The following is a 17,832-nucleotide window of genomic DNA, read 5'->3' as shown; positions in this document are numbered from 1 at the left end:
ACCCACAGAATTTAAAGAGGCTCGCGGCGATCGGCGAGTGATGAAACGGCGGCATTAGCACGCAGATGACGTGTACCGAGGAGTTAGTCGGTCGGCGGCGGAGTCAGTGAACCTCGACGCCGACGAATAAGGTGAATGGAACATTGCAACCGAAACGAGAACGCAACGGTGCGAGCCGGCGTAGGAGGCGACGAGGCGCGTGTAGCGACCGTCACCGCTCCTTATGCACAATGCCGCCTGGCTTTCTAATGAAACGTGGCCATCGCGGTCTGCGTTGTCACACTTCCTAATGAAATGTACAAACAAATTGCACTACGGTTACTAAAAGGTTTATTAGAATTTCATAGCATCGCACTAGGATTATTTCAACCCATTTAAGATTAAATCGTCTGTTAGCCGTTCCTGACACACACCCCACTATACCTTCGAGGGCTATGTTAATTTTATCAGCGTTTCCTGTGCATCGCCAACATACCTAAGCTTCTTAATAGGATTTCTCGTGTAGTGTATATAAACACTGGCCTCCTACATCTGGGCACGTGTTTTTCACTACGTTACGTTTACGTCTATCTATAGACCAGAGATTATTGAACATTGTGCTATTATTGCAACGAAATAATATATGACAGCCCTGAACCTTGGTTAGCGGAAGCAGCCTTGCCAGATTGAAAGAGACAGATTTCGACAAAGATTTAAAACAATCGGCGTTTTAATGGACAGTCTGCGAGCATAGCACTCATTAGCGAAATGAATTCCTCGGGTGATAAACAACACAATTATAGAGACATATAAAGGAAAAACTAGCTAGTCTGCGCAACCCATACTACGTAATGCGAGAGACCTGTTAGCGCTAGCACACAGCCACTCGAGTGAGGAAGGCGAGAAAAGCGAGGGAGCGAGCATCATTTGGAGTGCAACTCACAGGAACGCATAAAGTGGGTGCAGGTTCCGATAAGGCTGGAGGGAGCGGCGCGCATGCGTGCGGCGGCTGACCTTGGCGCGGTGCAGCGTGCAAGCCCGGGACGCCCCCCCCACCCACCCTCCCACTCCCCCGCACTTCACCTGCCCGGCAGGTTGCTCCCTAGCATCGTGCCTACATTCTATTTCTGGAACGCAGAATCCTCGCACAATCAGGTAGGTACCTACACCTATAGTTTACTTGTTTATTAAATTTCTATCTTGAATCCCAAAATCGTGTACCCTTGTCCTGCTATCCGGGTAGTAACTTTTATATACTACGTCGAGGAAGCGATTTCGTGTAAAGTCAAACCTTATGACCATTTGTTCATATAACAGGTATAAACTGCTACAACTAAATCAGGATCTATGAAAACTGAGATTTTGTTGTACGATGTTATACCAAACAAGAGAAAAACACCAGACAACATAATAATTCAACGTTCTTAACTGAGACAAAGTGAATAGTAAAAAGTGTGTAGCATACAATAATTTGTAGACTTGTAAAATAATGTAAATACAACAAAACTAGAACAATGCACAATTGTACTGTGCACGTATATTATGTCTGATTGTTAAAATTAAATTCCGTGCAATAAAATATATTAGTAAGTATAGTATCTAGACCTATACACGATCTGGAGGTTCGATTCCAATGACTTAACGTGCCCTCCAATATGTCGAAATCGCTTTGTGAGACTGTCTTTTGTTTGGTAAAATCTATGCATACTTCACCACCTCATTGTCAGGCTTGAATCACCTGATTGCCCGAAAAAGTAAGAGGGCGTGCTTCGGAGGGCACGTCAAGCCATTGGTCCCAGCTATTAGCCGTAAAAACACCTCCACCAACCCGCAGTAGAGCAGCATGGTGATGTATGCTCATATCCCCTCCAGTTGATTAAGGAGAGGCATGTGCCCAGCAGTGACGGTATATAGGCTGTTTATGATTTGTATGTAATGTATATTTGAATTGATTCGAACAATGTCCAAAAAATAATGCAACCTTGTCAAATTTAGTAACACACTCGTTAACACACAGCAAAATATAAATTAGAACATTTTACACATGACAAACATCACGCCCATAAGTATTCCCGAAAAGGCAAAGTATAATACCTCTACGTGTAGTATACACCCATTCCTCACCAGCTATGTTCAACATCTATGTATGCATGTATGTGAACATTTTGTTGTTCAGCAATTGCAATAAGAATGTCCTCTTGATCACGTAAAGCAGTTCCAATTCAAGTATCCTTGTCAGTGATATCATTTATTTTCCTCGTTCCTTATCGAAGTATCAACTCAAGCTCTTTATGGTGTTCTATTGCTCATTCCGACTGAGCTAACTTCTCTAGTTACTACTTTGATTTCTTAACAATAGCAGTATCCTTATCATTGGCATTTTAAAAATCTTTTGCGTCACCAACAGCAGTAGAATCCATGGTATCATTTAAAAACCCCTTTCCAACTACGAGGTCATGATAAGTACATCGGCAGTGATTTCAACAATTAATATAAAACATTTAACGCTCGCCGTGTTCATGTTCCCTCCCACCGGATGTGAAGATACGCCGTCTACGCCGCCTGCGCCGTGCGAATCACCCTGATTTATGTGCATGATGCCTGATAAATACCCCCGCATTCAAAACGACTGGAATACAGAAGTTCATTACGAGCGATGGAGAAATCTTCAACGAGTGATGATTACTTGGCTTTTGTTACAAGATTTTGTAACAAGATTAGCTGGAAAGGTTTCTGTTGGCTAAAGCTCTGGTATTTACGAAGTAGGGTTTAGAATTTTAAGTGTGGTTACTATATTAGTGAGACACAATGATGGAAACATTCATGAAATTTCATAACCAAGATTGTATGTTTAAGTAATCGTAAAACTTGAAGAATTGAATACAAAATTATGCGCACTGTATGTTTAAAATTCATAAATAGTGTTCACATACAGTACGGGACACGAAATACTTAACTTCAAGTCTACCTTAAGAAGCCAAACGGCATGCAAAATTTTGTGAATTTTCAATGTGATTAAATAATCCGAACTCATTTTGAATTTTAAGAAGTAACGGTTGATTGAGACTACCGTTTTGTCGCTAATACATAGGCAATATACTTGATTTGATACAGGATATTTTATATTGTGATTGCAGAACTGTATCTACAATTCTGAAATTCAAACGAGAAAGATTTCCGAAGACATACAAGTCTAATATTGCATAATACCTATTAAACGTTTGCTTGCAAGAAATTTAAAAAGTATATTAGAATTCTGTTAAAATTTAAAATGCATTGGTCCGAGCTTCTTTCGAGATCACGTAACAAAAACAACTCAATAAATGAATGGTAATTTGTAGCAATATACAATTCTTTGAACATCTTGGTCTTATCTACTTTGGCACAATCCCTGTAGACTGCATTTTTAAATAAACATTTATGTTGCCAGTTATTTTACTTCTTTATGCGTAATAGGTACGTTCTACGTTTATAGATGTGTAAAGTTGAGCAACAGGTACAATTTTCTTCCAAGATCCTAGCCTCCTAGCGTTGTTTTTGGCAAGTAAGGTTTCGCTACAAGCGTAGCTGGCTAACAAAAATACGCATTGTGCCCGGTTCAATATACTAGAGGCGTGCGTCCTCAACTCGAAGCGCGAGGTCACGCAATCCCTTTCACCATTCTGTGCGCCGGGTGCCACCGGCGGCGGCGGCCTTACTCGGGCCTTGGCGATGCGATTGTTCGCCGCCTGTTCCACTATGACTGATTTGAGGCCCAAGTAATTACACGGGGGATCTCCAAACACCAAACTCATTAATTGGGAAACAGCTGTAACACAAACAACCAACACTCGAAATCCAAAACGATACGAATGAGAAAGCAAGGCGGACTGAATTACAAAAGGAAACAACAAAAAAATGCCCGTTAAATCCCTGGTACTAGGAGATCATAAAGGAAAATACAATAAAGCTGAAGACGTTTCGAGTACGAAAACTGTCTGCGAAGAGACAAAAGCTCGGAAATGAATTTTGAAATGTTATAGCGCAAGTAGAAGTATAAATATCAAAGGAGGGAAGGTGAAGATATGGCATTTAATTCTACTGTTTTGAAATCAAGTAACTATTCCATTTTGTGGAAGAGTTTGAATATTATTGGACTTGTGCCTATGAGTAATGTGATGGGAATTACCGGTGACACAAGGGCTCGCTGCAAGCGAATATGAACGATGTTGACTTGACTTGTAGGGTTATAAGACGTTATTATATTAGTTATTTTTCTCAGTAAACACACAATACGGCTTTTCTTTACCGATTAAATAGTTACTTGAATCCTGAACTAGAAACATGACTCTCTAATGGTGGCACAAACATTTATTAAATATAGAATTTCAATATTTAGGACTTTTTTGAAGCAGTATACATATATAAGCTTTTATGAAATGCTGATTGCCAACACCTACTTAATTTGATATGGCTATCTCTTTCATGCACTTATTGTAAGTGAAAGACGGCACTAGTTTAAGAGCTAACTAATTGGGTTAAGTTTGTGTGCGCCCGAATTGGCACCAATACCACTTAGGTGGTTGATAAGATGCTATCGTCCTATGGTCATAGTGTTAGAGTTTAATGATGTTTCCCATCTAATGGGCTTGTTGGGAACGACCCATGATAACATCTTCGCTTGTCCTTTGAAAAATGCATACCAGAAAATTTCAAGGTGTACCCAAAACAATTGCTTCTTCGTGGCCTCTTCTTCTTCTATCATGTGGGTTGTGAGGTTACCAACCTCATCAACCCTGGTGTCAGGGTTAGTATTGAGCCGCCAAAGGCCCCTGTCATGGCTCATGTAACGACTTCTAACTTACATGAGTAAGAAGTAACTGGGACCAACGGCTTAACGTGCCTTCCGAAGCATGGATCGTCTTTCGGACAATCAGGTGATCAGCCTGTAATGTCCTAACCAAACTAAGGATCACAAAGTGATTTTTGTGATATGTCCCCACCGGGATTCGAACCCAGGACATCCGGATCGTGAGCCCAACGCTCAACCACTAGACTACGGAGGCCGTTCGTGACCTTACCGAATGCGTGCATCTTTCTTGGAAAGCGTGTTTCGCTTTGACATGGAAATGGACTCGTATGCAACAAATTGCAGTCGGATTGAAACGCAGTGTAGTCTGTAACGGGATTCAGTGTCAACCTCATATCGTGATTCTGCATATCAAACGTGCTCGTTGTATGCCGTTGTGGATTCCTCTCCGCAAATATTGACAGATGGCAGCGATACAGCAAATATGAAATCCTGGTGCGAAATACACGGAACGGCTACGGTCCTCTACTGCGATATTTGCAGAGTTCCGAATAAAATTGTCCTAGAATCTAGAGATCGTATAACTCTACAAAAATGTATCAATTGAACACGATTCTATGCTTATCTTCCGCTATAAATTCTCTTTATATATTTTTTGTATTACCTGGTCAGCTCTTAGCGCTTCCCATCTGTTCGGACAAGAAGGCGAAATTTATTAAATAAATTGTACATTTTAGAATAAGAAATGCTGCTTTGCACGAAATTGTTAATGAGCATTACAAAAAAAGGTAATTATTAATTTTGGTTTGATTTTTTTTTTTTGAAAAGACAAAAGTTTGTCATTGTAAATCACTTCTTTTTAAGGAAGTCACGATCATTTCAAAGGCAAACGGATGAAATCATTGATGTAGGTATAATATGTTACTATTATGAAATAATAAATGAGGAAGGAAGATTGAGAAAGCTGTCTTTCAACAGCGGATTCGGATTCCAAAAGATTCGCTGCAGAGACGTTTGGGAGACTTAATTAAAACAACTGTTTTTACTTGCGCCGTTTTCAGTTTCAACTACTTACTCAAAAATGTTTTTTGTCACTCATATGTTTAAAAAGATTTACTTTTTTCAAATGATGTACTAGGTAAGACGTAGGCATTGTCTCTTTCAAATCAAGAACTTTTGTTTTCGTCTGTGGCATTTATTAATTTACTACTTTGCAAATAGTGGCTTCTTTGCCGAAGACTTACTTCAAGTCACTGAACTGAGAGAAGTAAGTTTTCATTTGCATCCATCTTGGTTCTCTCAACATCTATGTAAGGAATTAATGTTTATCAGTATGGACAAAGAAGCATTCGTTATGTTTAAGGGATTAAGTTATTATGCATGTGTTACTCTTGTACTGTTGGAAATATCTCGCCATGTGCGTGTTCATAAAAATATCTCTCGTACGTCTATTATACCTATTTAGGCATCTCGTTTAGTATAAGCTGTTTACTTTGTATCATTTCGGTGTTTCCCCAGTCGCGTTCCCAACAAAAAAACTTTAAGTGTTATAGCAAAATTCTTTCTTCAAAGTCCACGAACGCAATTATGGTTCGTCGAGGCATTAACTGGCGTGGTTGGTTGATAAGAGGACAAACACGATGCGATAACGCAGTCCATGCACCCGCCTTGTTGCTACTAACCGACCCGAACTAAATAGGGAAAGATTAGCTGCACGTGTATTTTACATTCATGACTATTGCCTGCTATGAGGAATTATACTATTAATTTTCGTTATAGGTAGCAAGGTGCCTAGGACAGAAGCTGTCGGATTATTATTTTTTCTTGGCAGGATCCTGTATCTTTTGCTGTATACTGTAAGGACTCTTATCTTTCCGCCCTCCAGTCATGGCAAAGCAAGCGTCATACAGAAGAGTTGTTCCAATTAGATTCCATCGTAACGTCATTCGAGACCTGCGGATCTCAGATATCGCATTTGGAATTAACGAGATCTTAGCTTAATAGTCTTCAAATGCTTCTATGCCAAAGTGTTTGTGAGCATTAGGTATGAATTACGTGTATCTTTCTTTAGATCGTCCAATTCATCTTCTTAGTTCGATTACGACAAGATTTCGTCATGGTTATACCTATCTATGCTATTATATAAAAAAACTATATCAATTTCTTCTATTAATTCTATAAAACTTGCGTATGTTTACAACTTATTATACAAGCACTTAAAATGTGTATTCTTTGTCCTTTTCCATCCGAACGAGAAGGTTATGTTCCGCTGTGTCAATCAATTCTTTTATGAATGCATTTTTCGAGTAGGCAGAAATTATTCTGAACGAATAAATACATTTTGAGTTGCCCGTAAAAAAGCGCTTAGAATGGGACCCCTCTAAAATAGGGAGTGGAGTGGAGTTGACCGCGGGTCCCATCTGTTGTTGATTTGGGTGGGCCCTGACAACTTAGCATAGGTTAAGTAGTAAGTTAGTGAACTTACGTTGGGCAGTGTTCCTCCGGTTAGGGTTAATAACAGAAATAATTCGGTTATTAACCGAAATAAATATGTGTTAACAGTACAGGCGTATACCGAAACATTTCGGTATTCTTTATCAAGGGGGTTAATGCGAACACTGTTAACAGAAATTAAAGGTTAACAGGAATGATAGGTTAACCGCTTTACAAACGGTTATTTTTGCATGTTGCCATTCCGTCGTGCGAAAAGAAAGCTGGCAACGCTGCGCCAAGCAACCTGCAGGCACTTGTCGGCGTCGTTTAATCGTTCCACGCGCTTTGTTTTTTACTATTTCGACGTTTACTTTTTAACCAGCGATGCTACGCGGAAAGGTCGTAACGTAGTTGCAGAACGCATGATCCGATTTGGTTACGTTTTTTTTTGTTTGATAGGTGATAATTACGAGAAGATTTGTAGACATGACGGAAAGATCCAGGGTCTGATGATGACCAGGTTATATTATATTATTATATATACTCCACAAAAAAATTACGCAAGATCGCCGAGTTTGAGTTTGTTTGACTTGTCTTGATGAACACTCTGACCCTAGGTGGTTGTTGGTGGTTGATACTCAGGGTGTGATGATAACCAGGTGGTTATAAGGATAGGAGCTCGATATTAAAATAACGCTAGACCTCCGAGTTTGGGCTTGTTTGATTTGTCTTGATGAGCCTTTTAGCTATACTTCCCTTTGGTGGTTGGTATTCAGCGTCTGATGATGACCAGGTGGTCATAAGTTAGGAAATCGATATTAAAATAACGCGTAACCTTCGAGTTTGGGCTTGTTTGAATTGTCTTGATGAGAACTTTATTGGTGGTTGGTATTTAGGATTGGATGATAACCAAAAGGTAGGAACTCGAAATTTAAATGACGCAAGACCTCCAAGTTTGGGTTTGTTTGATTTGTCTTGATGAGAACTCTGACTCTAGGTGGTTGTTGCTGGTTGATACTCAGGGTGTGATGATGACCAGGTGGTCATTTGTATTGTCAATTTAGAAACTCGATGTTAAAATAATTTGCCTTGACGAGCATTCTAGCTCTGGTTAGTATTCAAGATCTGATGGTAACCAGGTGGTTATAGGAACTCCATTTTAAAATGACGCAAGATGTGGTTACTAGTATGAAGTCGGAAGGTAGTCGTCATGGAATCTAGACAATATAATAACGCTCTCTAACTCACTTGTTTGAGTGATCTTGAATATTACTCTGATCTGAGATGGAATTGGGATGCATCTTAATATGTAGCCATAGGATGAAGTCCGTATCGCATGGTTTAGGCGTATGGTACGTTACGGTTTTGTATGATGCGTATATTCATTTAAAGACTTGAATCGAGTCTATTTTTTAGTCGAGGAATCGACTGGATTCGACTAGAATCGATTAAAATGGACTGGATTTGACAAGCACCTAGAATCGTCACAATCAGCTTAAATGGACTTAAACTGACACAAATGACTTAAATCCACTCTACTAGACTGGATTCCACAAAATCGCCTGGAAACGACTAAAATCGTCAGTTTTTTATTAATAATATAGGCTCACGTTTGACCGCGTTTGAAAACCGCGTCAGTCTCACCTGGTGGTATGGGACGATGTAGTCTAGGGTGAATCACGCTTACCTAGTAAATGCCTATTCACCCTAGCCTTGAAGAATGCAAAATTATAACGAGTTGGAAATGCAGACGACTGTTCCAGTCCTTTGCTATTCGCATCAAAAAGGGATAGGCAAAACGTTTAGTGCGGATTGGTGGTATATCCACAACATGAAATGTCTGCCGACGACTAGTTGTTCGAAGATGGAATAGTGTGGGTGGAATTAACTCATCGTAACGAAGTTCCTGCACACACTGAACCGCACACCGAAGTGTATCCTATAAAAAACCGCTACCCTTCGTCTGTGTTTTAGACTTTGGAGTCGAGTCTTCACTAACGACTCATTGTCTACGAGCTTTAATGCTCAACGCTCCACCAAGTCGAGATCGGCCAACCGAGAGCTGGCAGAGCCTTGCCAAAGGTGACAGCAGTACTCCATACAACAACGAACCTGTGCTGTGTATAGATCGAGCAACTGCTTTGAGGGGAAGTATCATCTGACTTTAGAAAGGATGTCTGATTTTTGGCTGCAATTTTGTTATTGACTCGGTGTAGCAGCCGAAGTTTAGGTTGGCAATTAGGTCCATACCATAGAGCTCGAGATAGTTGGTAATTGACGTGGATATTAGTGATGGTGTAACGAATGTAAATTTTTAGACATTCGCGAATGTGTATACGAATATCTGCAAAAAATATTCGCGAATGCTAATATTCGTTACATCACTAATGGGTACACTCCAGAACATTGGAGCCAGATTCGTTTCGCGGTGCAGACATGCCTGGGTTTTGGAAGCGCTGAATTCGACCAAGTTGTTGTCACCCCGTTCTGAGACGGACTTAAGAGTCAAATTCACACGATTCATAAGATTCTGATAACAAGTTCTGATAACGCTGACATCCCTGGTGCTTGTTCTCTGTCACTGTGCTATCGTCTGTATACCCATAGGACATAAATCAGCAGATAATTGATCTGGAGTAGGAAGATAGTGGGAGAGAGAACAGATCCCTGAGGGACTCCGGCACTAATACCATATAAATCAGACGAGCACCCATCGACGACTTCCCGAATCCGTCTATTCCTCCGGAAGTCAGATATCTAATTACACAGGCTAGAAGGGATCCCATATGCCGGAAGCTTTCCAATAAGCCTATGGCTATATTTCCAATAAGACTCTCCCAAACCCTATCAAAAACCTTTGTGATATCAAAGGACACGGCAAGAGCCTCGCAAGTGTGTAGCGTACACAAGAAGATCGCCAGTTGACCTATTACGGCGGAAACCAAATTGGCGGTCACTAAGTAGTCGATCGAGTAGAAGGGAATTGTTCAAGTTCGCTGAGATGGGGCGGTAGTTAGCAGGGTCGGCACGGCACGACTACCTTTTTTGGACACAGGCTGCACATAGGCAAGCTTACATGGGTTCGGGACTAGTCCTGAACCCAAAGAGAGCCGGTAGAGCCGTGTCAGTACTGGAGACGACTCAAGTGTACAGTTCTGCTGTACGATTGCTGGAATACCATCTGGACCACGGAACTCATTCACGTCTAGAATGTGAAGCATTTTTAGGACCTCATGTTGCCGGATACAGATCTCTGCCATTCTTCTTCTTCTTGTAGTTTCGATGGCATTCAAATTTTTTTCAGACCAGTATTGCCATTGCCAGATCACAAGGAGGTACACTAGGTGGAATATTGTTCTCAGCATCTAGACGAGAGTCGCAGGTGAGGAGATAAATAAATTTGCCTTCTCGTGCGCGGTATAGGTCAGCGATCCATCAGGTTTCAGCAATGGCGGCAACAACAGACGGCAGAAATTAGCTAGATAAATACCAGTTGGGTACTTAGCCAGTTTCGCACCGATTTGGCCTACTTATATGGTCGAAACGAGCTCCGCGTATTGTCCTCTTGCAAGACTTGGCGGCGTTATTCGGAGTTTTCTTCAGAGTTAGGAGCTTTGCAGGTATATTCTTCAGCCCACATCCGGTATGCGGGTCTGCGCAGCTCGTCGGGTCTTCTGAAGAAAAGCATACCTCACTCCAAGGATAGGACGCGAAGAAGTGCCGCATCTCATCCCAGTCTGCTAACTTGTATCGTCATATTCGCCTGGATTCTCTGCGGTTAAGATCAGATGGGGGATAGACAGATAGAGATCTCACCAAACAATGGCCGGAAGTTCCTAAAGGAAAGTCACTGATACTTGATATCGGTCCGAATCAGTTGTCGGCAGAAGGTCCAAGCAGTTGGCGGTATGGCTGGCAACGTCAGGTACCCTTGCAGCGCAATTTACCAGCTGTGAGAAACTTAGTGACAAGGCAAAAGCCTGCACCTCTTTGTCAGCCTTTGTCAGCATGGTCGGTCTTCTGGAACGGGTACAAACTCTTGATGGTAGGCGTTGAAGTCCCCCAGAAGAAAAAGTTGCGTTGAGGGATACTATACTCCGCATTACCAACTCCACTTTGCCAACTCCGATGTGTCATTAAGGTAGGTGAATAACCTGGAATCCAGTCGAGTGAAGTGGAATCTAGCCATCCTTATCGATTCCAATCAATTTTGTAAATTTTACTCGAATCCAGACGATTTTAGCCGATTTTTAACGATTCCATTCAATTTTGTCGAATATAACCGATTCTTCAAAAACGCTTGTTTCCCGTTTATACCCATCTTTCTCTTTCCAGCTGAGTTTGTTTTAATATTTTACTCTTCGTTAGTAATAATCTATAAAACCGAGGTTAACCCTTGATATGTGTTAACAGGTTTCAATAGGTTAACAGATTAACGTGTTACCGTAATAAAAGGATACCGATTGAATCTGTTAACCTTTTATATCGGTTAACTTTTTAAATGGGTTTTTCGAACACTGACGTTGGGTTTAAGTCATTCGCCCTTCAATAGGTAATGACACGTTCGCACAATAGAACATTGTGCCTACCTTTTGTGCGTATTCAACAATAGTGTCTTGCAACGTTGCGCAATGGTGCGTGCTCGTTTTTAGTTTAAAATCCGTAGTTCGGATGTTAAAATTACAGAATGCAGCGAGTGCAGCGCATTGCCGCGGGCTGCGCCTGCACAGACCCCTCCCCGCGCTCCACGCGTCGATCAGCTGACCGCCCGCGCCCCGCCGCCATGCGTCATGCTTGTTGACTAACTACGTTGCCGCTCGCACGAGCATTTTCCTGCCCACTCTGACTAGGAGCATACGTGACACGAGGAGGTGCGCTCTAACCGCAGCGAGTAAGTAGGTACCTAGGTACACGCGCGTAGGCAGTGCACCTACCTCTGGCGAAACGAGCGAGAATCGTAAACAAATTGATATGAGCGCAGTCGGATTACGCGTTACGAGCTCGGTTCGGCGTTCATAATCAGCGAATTTCAGGCTTCCTTTGTTTACGTGGGGCGTCGGCGCGTGTGCGGCGCGGGCCGGCGTGGCGGCGCGGGGCGGGGGGCGCGGGGGCGGCGCGGCTGCGTGCTGTTCAAGGTCAAGAGCGTCGGGCGTCGGCTCGCCGCCCGCTGCACCGGCGCGCCGCCGACTGGACTCGCGGCGAGCGAGCGGCCGCACGCCCAGCGCGACCGGTTTCACTCGTGACGTGGGTCGCGACTCGCGCCTGGTAAACATTGGCCGCAGCACCGACGGCCGCGGCTCCTCGCGAGGATAAGGTGCACTTACCGGTCTGGAAGCGCCGCTCCTGCTGCTCTATGTAGCGCGCCGCCTCCAATAAGTCGAGGAGGCTCATATCGGACGGCGGCGAGGCCGCGCGCGATACAAGCGCGCCCGCTGTCACGCCGCGACTGGCCACGCGCGCCGCGGGCCGCTCACGTGGCCGCCGCCACGACGGGCCAATAGCGGCGCGGCGCGGAGGTCACGTGACCGGCGCCGCCAGCCAATGGCGGCGCTCGGTGCGGCGACGTCGCACGGGGCGTGCGCGATCGATGTCATTGCAGCGATCGAATGCACGCACCCCCGCCCGGTGCCGGCCTGGTGACGCGACACACGGCCGCTTTTGTATATCTAATACTTTTCCTCAGCACTAATTACGGAACCCTTTCCGATACTGAAACATGGCGGACACATTTAGCGTGTCGCACAGAGGTGCGGTGGCGCGCCGTCAAGTTATTTCCGCAGGTGCGCCGAGCACGTGGAAAACTCCGACCGACTTTCACTTGTACAGTTCGGGCCGAAAGTTTCTCGGGTGTATCACCGACGACGACGTGCTTGATAGTTGCGTCGTTCGTTTTTTCCGCTTTTTACCGGCCCCTTACTTCCGTGTCCGGCCAAGAGTGATCGCTGGTTCGGTATAAAAATAAACTTCCGATACTCGGCATAATAATGAGATGTTGAAGTGACCTTTATTTGCGTACTGCGCAAGTTGCAAGGCCAACTACATAACGTGGCATAAAATTAACTATTTTCACTTCATTATAACTCTTAAATAAGTATTTTATATTGCTTGCAAAATTGATGCAAACAAACTGCCAATTATTCATAAAATAAGTAGGTACTTACCTACCTAGGTAACCAGGTTACTTTCCTATTAACGTCATATTGAACATGAATTTTTCGAATTTCTTTAAACAGTCTACACGTGTACGGCATACATTGCTTAAAGTTCATAGGTACATACATACCTACGTAGTATAATTATAGAACTTGGCAAAAGCTTAATGAGCATAAACTTACTAAATGCAAACCATTTAACCACTCTTTAGGCACTCCAAGTTTTTGAATATGAAAATATTCCCAGGAAATAAAGGTTTACAAAAGTTAAAAAGCATTTTTGATATTTTACACACATCTTTATTGTGATTAATATCTAATAATATTCATGATTACCTTCTATCTATACTGTGACATTTATAAGCTGTTTTATTTACCTACCGATAATCTTAAGATTTTTGGATCACAGAATTTTGGATTACACATTCTCAATTCTTTTAACTTATAGTTATTTTAGCGATATAGATAAACGTTAGATATATATAACAAGATAAACATTCCTATTGTCCGTGCTTGGGAGGGCACGTTAACAGTCGTTCCCGGCTACTGTTTAGGTATATTAGGGGCCTTTAGCGGCCCAATAGTACCCCTGACACCATGGATGATCAGGTCAGTCATTGTTCTCACAACCTTATGAGAGAAGAAAGACGTAATAAGGGACGTTCCAGGCTATGGTCGCCAAGAAATATACAGATGGCGCTGTACTGAGATGTCTTCGTTTAACCTTCTATTTTCATGGATAACAATGCATCATTTATCTTTCTTTTTGAGTATAAATGATGACCCTTGTGTACACACATGCACAACACATCTTCCACCCATTATTATTCTGATCCAAATATCAAGCAACTATTATTTTTATTAAAGAGAAAAGAGAACCATATTGAAGACTATAGAGAACCGGAGAGGAAATATGATTGGCCACCTGATACGATTCATTTATAACAAACATTATAGAAGGAAAAATTGAAGGGAAGAGAGGAAGGGGTTGACCTAGGATAACATTTATGAAACAAATAAAAGAGAAGGTGCAGGTCGTGTCGTATCGGGAGGTGAAGGTTTTGGCGGGAAGAAGAGAGGAATGGCGGTTACTCCACCGACAAGAGCGCAGCTCTTAAATAGAGAGAGAGAGAGATTATTTTTATATTAATATGCCTCTGCTGTTACATTACATTTTTGAATAATTATACACCTACCATAACAATGAAAAAATAGATATCGCCATCTATATATTTTTGGAAAACATAGCCTGAAAAATCCCTGATTAGGTATATTAATTTATATTTTTATTGCGCAATGGAGCAGTGTGGTGGAGTATGCTCCATGTATCCGGTTAATTGATTGAGTGGGTTATGTTGTATCAATGAGAAAAAAGTAGCATGGAAAATGCTACACCTACAAGAGCGTGGCTTTTAAAACTAGTGATAGCCCTGAAAAGCCCCTCACTATCAGTGTATGTGTCTCTAAATTAGAAGATCAAATTTTTTCTTCACACAGGTATAGATATGAGTGCTTGTTATCAGTAATCATCGGATCATAATGGCCTCCGTGGTTGAGTGGTTGAGCGTTCGGCGCAAGATCCGGAGGCCCCGGGCTCGAATCCCAGTCACTTTGTGATCCCTAGTTTGGTTAGGACATTACAGACTGATCACCTGATTGTCCGAAAGGTAAGATGACGCGTACTTCGGAAGGCACGTGGAGCCGATGGTTCCGGTTCCTATTTACTGATGTTAGTAAGTAATCGTTACATGAGCCATGTCAGGACCCTTTGGCGGCTCAGTAATAACCCTGACACCAGAGTTGATGAGGTTGGTATTCCACCTCACAACCCACACGATAAGAAGGTCGGATCATAATAAATTTTAGCCACCTAGGTCCAACTTATTGCTTTGTGACAACTATATCTAGGTTCTAGGTCATTTACAAAGATATTTTAAATAACTTAGCATGATTTTTTATGTTATGTTTTGTGTATTTTAGTAGAGGGGTATGTTGTTATATAATTATTAAGATACCTAACGGGTAAAATGTAGAGCCATTAATCTTTACTATAAGTATACAGGGTGTTAGTGACATCGTAACGAAAACTTTGAGGGATGATTCAGACCATGATCCTGAGTTGATATCAAGTGGAATTTTCCATCGCAAAAGTATAGAATTGAAAATAATTTAAAAAACCTATAAAAAAAACTATAAATTTTGCGACGGAAAATTCCACTTGATATTAACTCAGAATCATGGTCAGGATCATCCCCCTCAGTATTCGTTACGATGTCACTAACACCCTGTATAAAATCAATATTTTAAATATACCTTTAAATATGTTAAAGGATGGAGTTTAAAAATAAATGAGTAATGAAAATTCTGAATATATCAGGAAATATTTAGGATCTCACAGCAAAAAAAACATTCAGTAATATAATTTTTATTTTAAATTCGCTGAAAAATGATATTCTTACAAAGAAAAAATAAACACATACACACTTAACAATGTCTTTCTTGAAATAGAATTGGTAAACTGCCTTTATTAACTTTCATTTCACCTGCAAAAATTCTTGAAAAACATTAAAATATGGTTAAATATCTTATATGAATATAATATTGCTATTGTGTTTATAAAACTGGCTTCAAAATATTATTTTCAAACTCGATTTTTTGCACCAAGGACTTAGAAGGCACCTTGTATCAATAAGGTTATATTATTAAAAATATCATCATCATAAGCCCATTAACGTCCCTACTGCTGGGGCACGGGCCTTCCCTATGGATGGATAGGGAGATCGGGTCTTAAACCATCACGCGGGCCCAGTGCGGATTGGTGGTTATTAACGACTGCTAATGCAGCCGGGACCAGCGGCTTAACGTGCCTTCCGAAGCACGGAGGAGCTCGAGATGTAAACTTTTTTTGTGGTCACCCATCCTATGACCGGCCTTTGAGAAAGTTGCTTAACTTCAACAATCGCAGACCGAGCGCGTTTACCGCTGCGCCACCGAGCTCCTCATTAAAAATATATGTATATTTATTTTGAAAGAAACAAACATGTGACAAACATAGCTGGCTTACTGGGTAGATATACCAAATTACACATCTGCCTACCCATTCAGGAATACACGCGTGATGCTATTTGTTATTTTAAAATAAATGTCTATATCTAAAACATTAAAACAAAAACAGTTTTCCGAAAATCGGGTAACGGTTTAACATAAATTGGAATTGTCCAATAAGAATTTTTCATACATTTTAGTACAGATTAATTCATTATTTTTTTGTGATTCATTGCTATTATTTGGTGTTTCAAGTTCGATAGGGCATCAAGGAAACACACATTTGACTACCATACAAACCAGGGTAACGCCATTACCCATAAAATCACACACTCTATAACAAAATGTTAGGGGAAACATTATAAATAATACTAAAACTAATTTCTAAATTGTTGACCTTATTTTAATGAGAAAAACAATTTTAAAACTACATCGGTGCCGATTTCAGTACACATCATCTAATTTTATTTTAAGTTATACCTGTCATTTTCTTTCATTTTCTTTTATTTATTTTTTGCCTAAAGGAAAAGGGTCGGACGATTGTCAGCTCTTAATTTTAGGAAGAACGAGTAAATGAATGAATAACCCGGGCGAATCAAAAAGGTATCTCGCTGGTATGCAAACCGTTTAGACGTGTGGTGTCAACTTAATTCTGTCGGGTTATTAGCCAATGTAAATTTTTTATATGGCTGTTATAGATTAGTGCTTAAAATTGACGTGTGTACCATAAATTTTATGCCTGTCGATTACCCGTTCCTTTCCTTTTCGGCGGATAAGAAAATGACAGATATAACTTAAAATAAAATTAGATGGTGTCTACAGGAATTAGCACTATTATTTAACTATATCTTTGATCACTTGTATACAATATTAGCATCTGTTATTGCTATTTTTAATGCCAAACGTTACTTTTTGTACTATCAAAGATTGTAAGAAAAACGAAACGTACGTTATTTCAACGTAACAGTAGCAGCTACTCAGGAGCTGGTATAATACGTGTTAACAATTGAACTAGATAGTGTAGTAAGGTTCGACTATTGTCGACTACGACTAACCTACATCACTCGGTTCGCGGCTCCGGTCCGGGGGACGAAGGTCGCGCCTTCAATGGTATTGCTACCCTGGTAATTTTTGGGCTCCTGAAAATAATAAAAAAGAAAAAATATGAACATATCATAACACACACGCGGTTAACCGAGAATTGGATAGTATCCTAGGTCAAAGATAAATTATGAAATTCTGATTACTGAAGACAGATGTAAAGGTGACAAAAACGTTTTTAATTTTAATAAAGCAAATGTTATAATAAGTGTTGTTTTTCTATGACGTTTTTTTTGACGTGACTTATTGTAGGTTTGCCGCAGATGGCATTAACTACTTGGCCGTACAAATGGGGAACGCTGAAGGCTCTCACCCGGTTTCTATGACGTCACA

The 17,832-nt window shown here is 41.1% G+C and overlaps 2 protein-coding genes across 3 annotated transcripts in view; both read right to left on the bottom strand.

The window, feature by feature from the left end:
- Positions 1-12,628, bottom strand: part of LOC126375873 (max-binding protein MNT-like) — a 58,982-nt gene extending 46,354 nt beyond the window's left edge. The window contains exon 1 of the mRNA XM_050022947.1: positions 12,526-12,628. The gene's annotated coding sequence lies outside the window, so the exon portion shown is untranslated. The remainder of the gene's footprint in view (positions 1-12,525) is intronic.
- Positions 12,629-15,762: 3,134 nt separating this feature from the next.
- LOC126375897 (phosphorylase b kinase gamma catalytic chain, liver/testis isoform) overlaps positions 15,763-17,832 on the bottom strand; it is a 39,421-nt gene continuing 37,351 nt past the window's right edge. For both annotated transcript variants that reach the window (XM_050022985.1, XM_050022984.1), the window contains one exon: positions 15,763-17,537. The gene's annotated coding sequence lies outside the window, so the exon portion shown is untranslated. The remainder of the gene's footprint in view (positions 17,538-17,832) is intronic.

The sequence above is a fragment of the Pectinophora gossypiella genome, chromosome 20 (genome assembly GCF_024362695.1).
Source record: "Pectinophora gossypiella chromosome 20, ilPecGoss1.1, whole genome shotgun sequence".
Classification (NCBI taxonomy): domain Eukaryota; kingdom Metazoa; phylum Arthropoda; class Insecta; order Lepidoptera; family Gelechiidae; genus Pectinophora; species Pectinophora gossypiella.
Note: the sequence above shows the minus strand (reverse complement) of the source record. Positions and strands in the feature narration are given on the sequence as shown.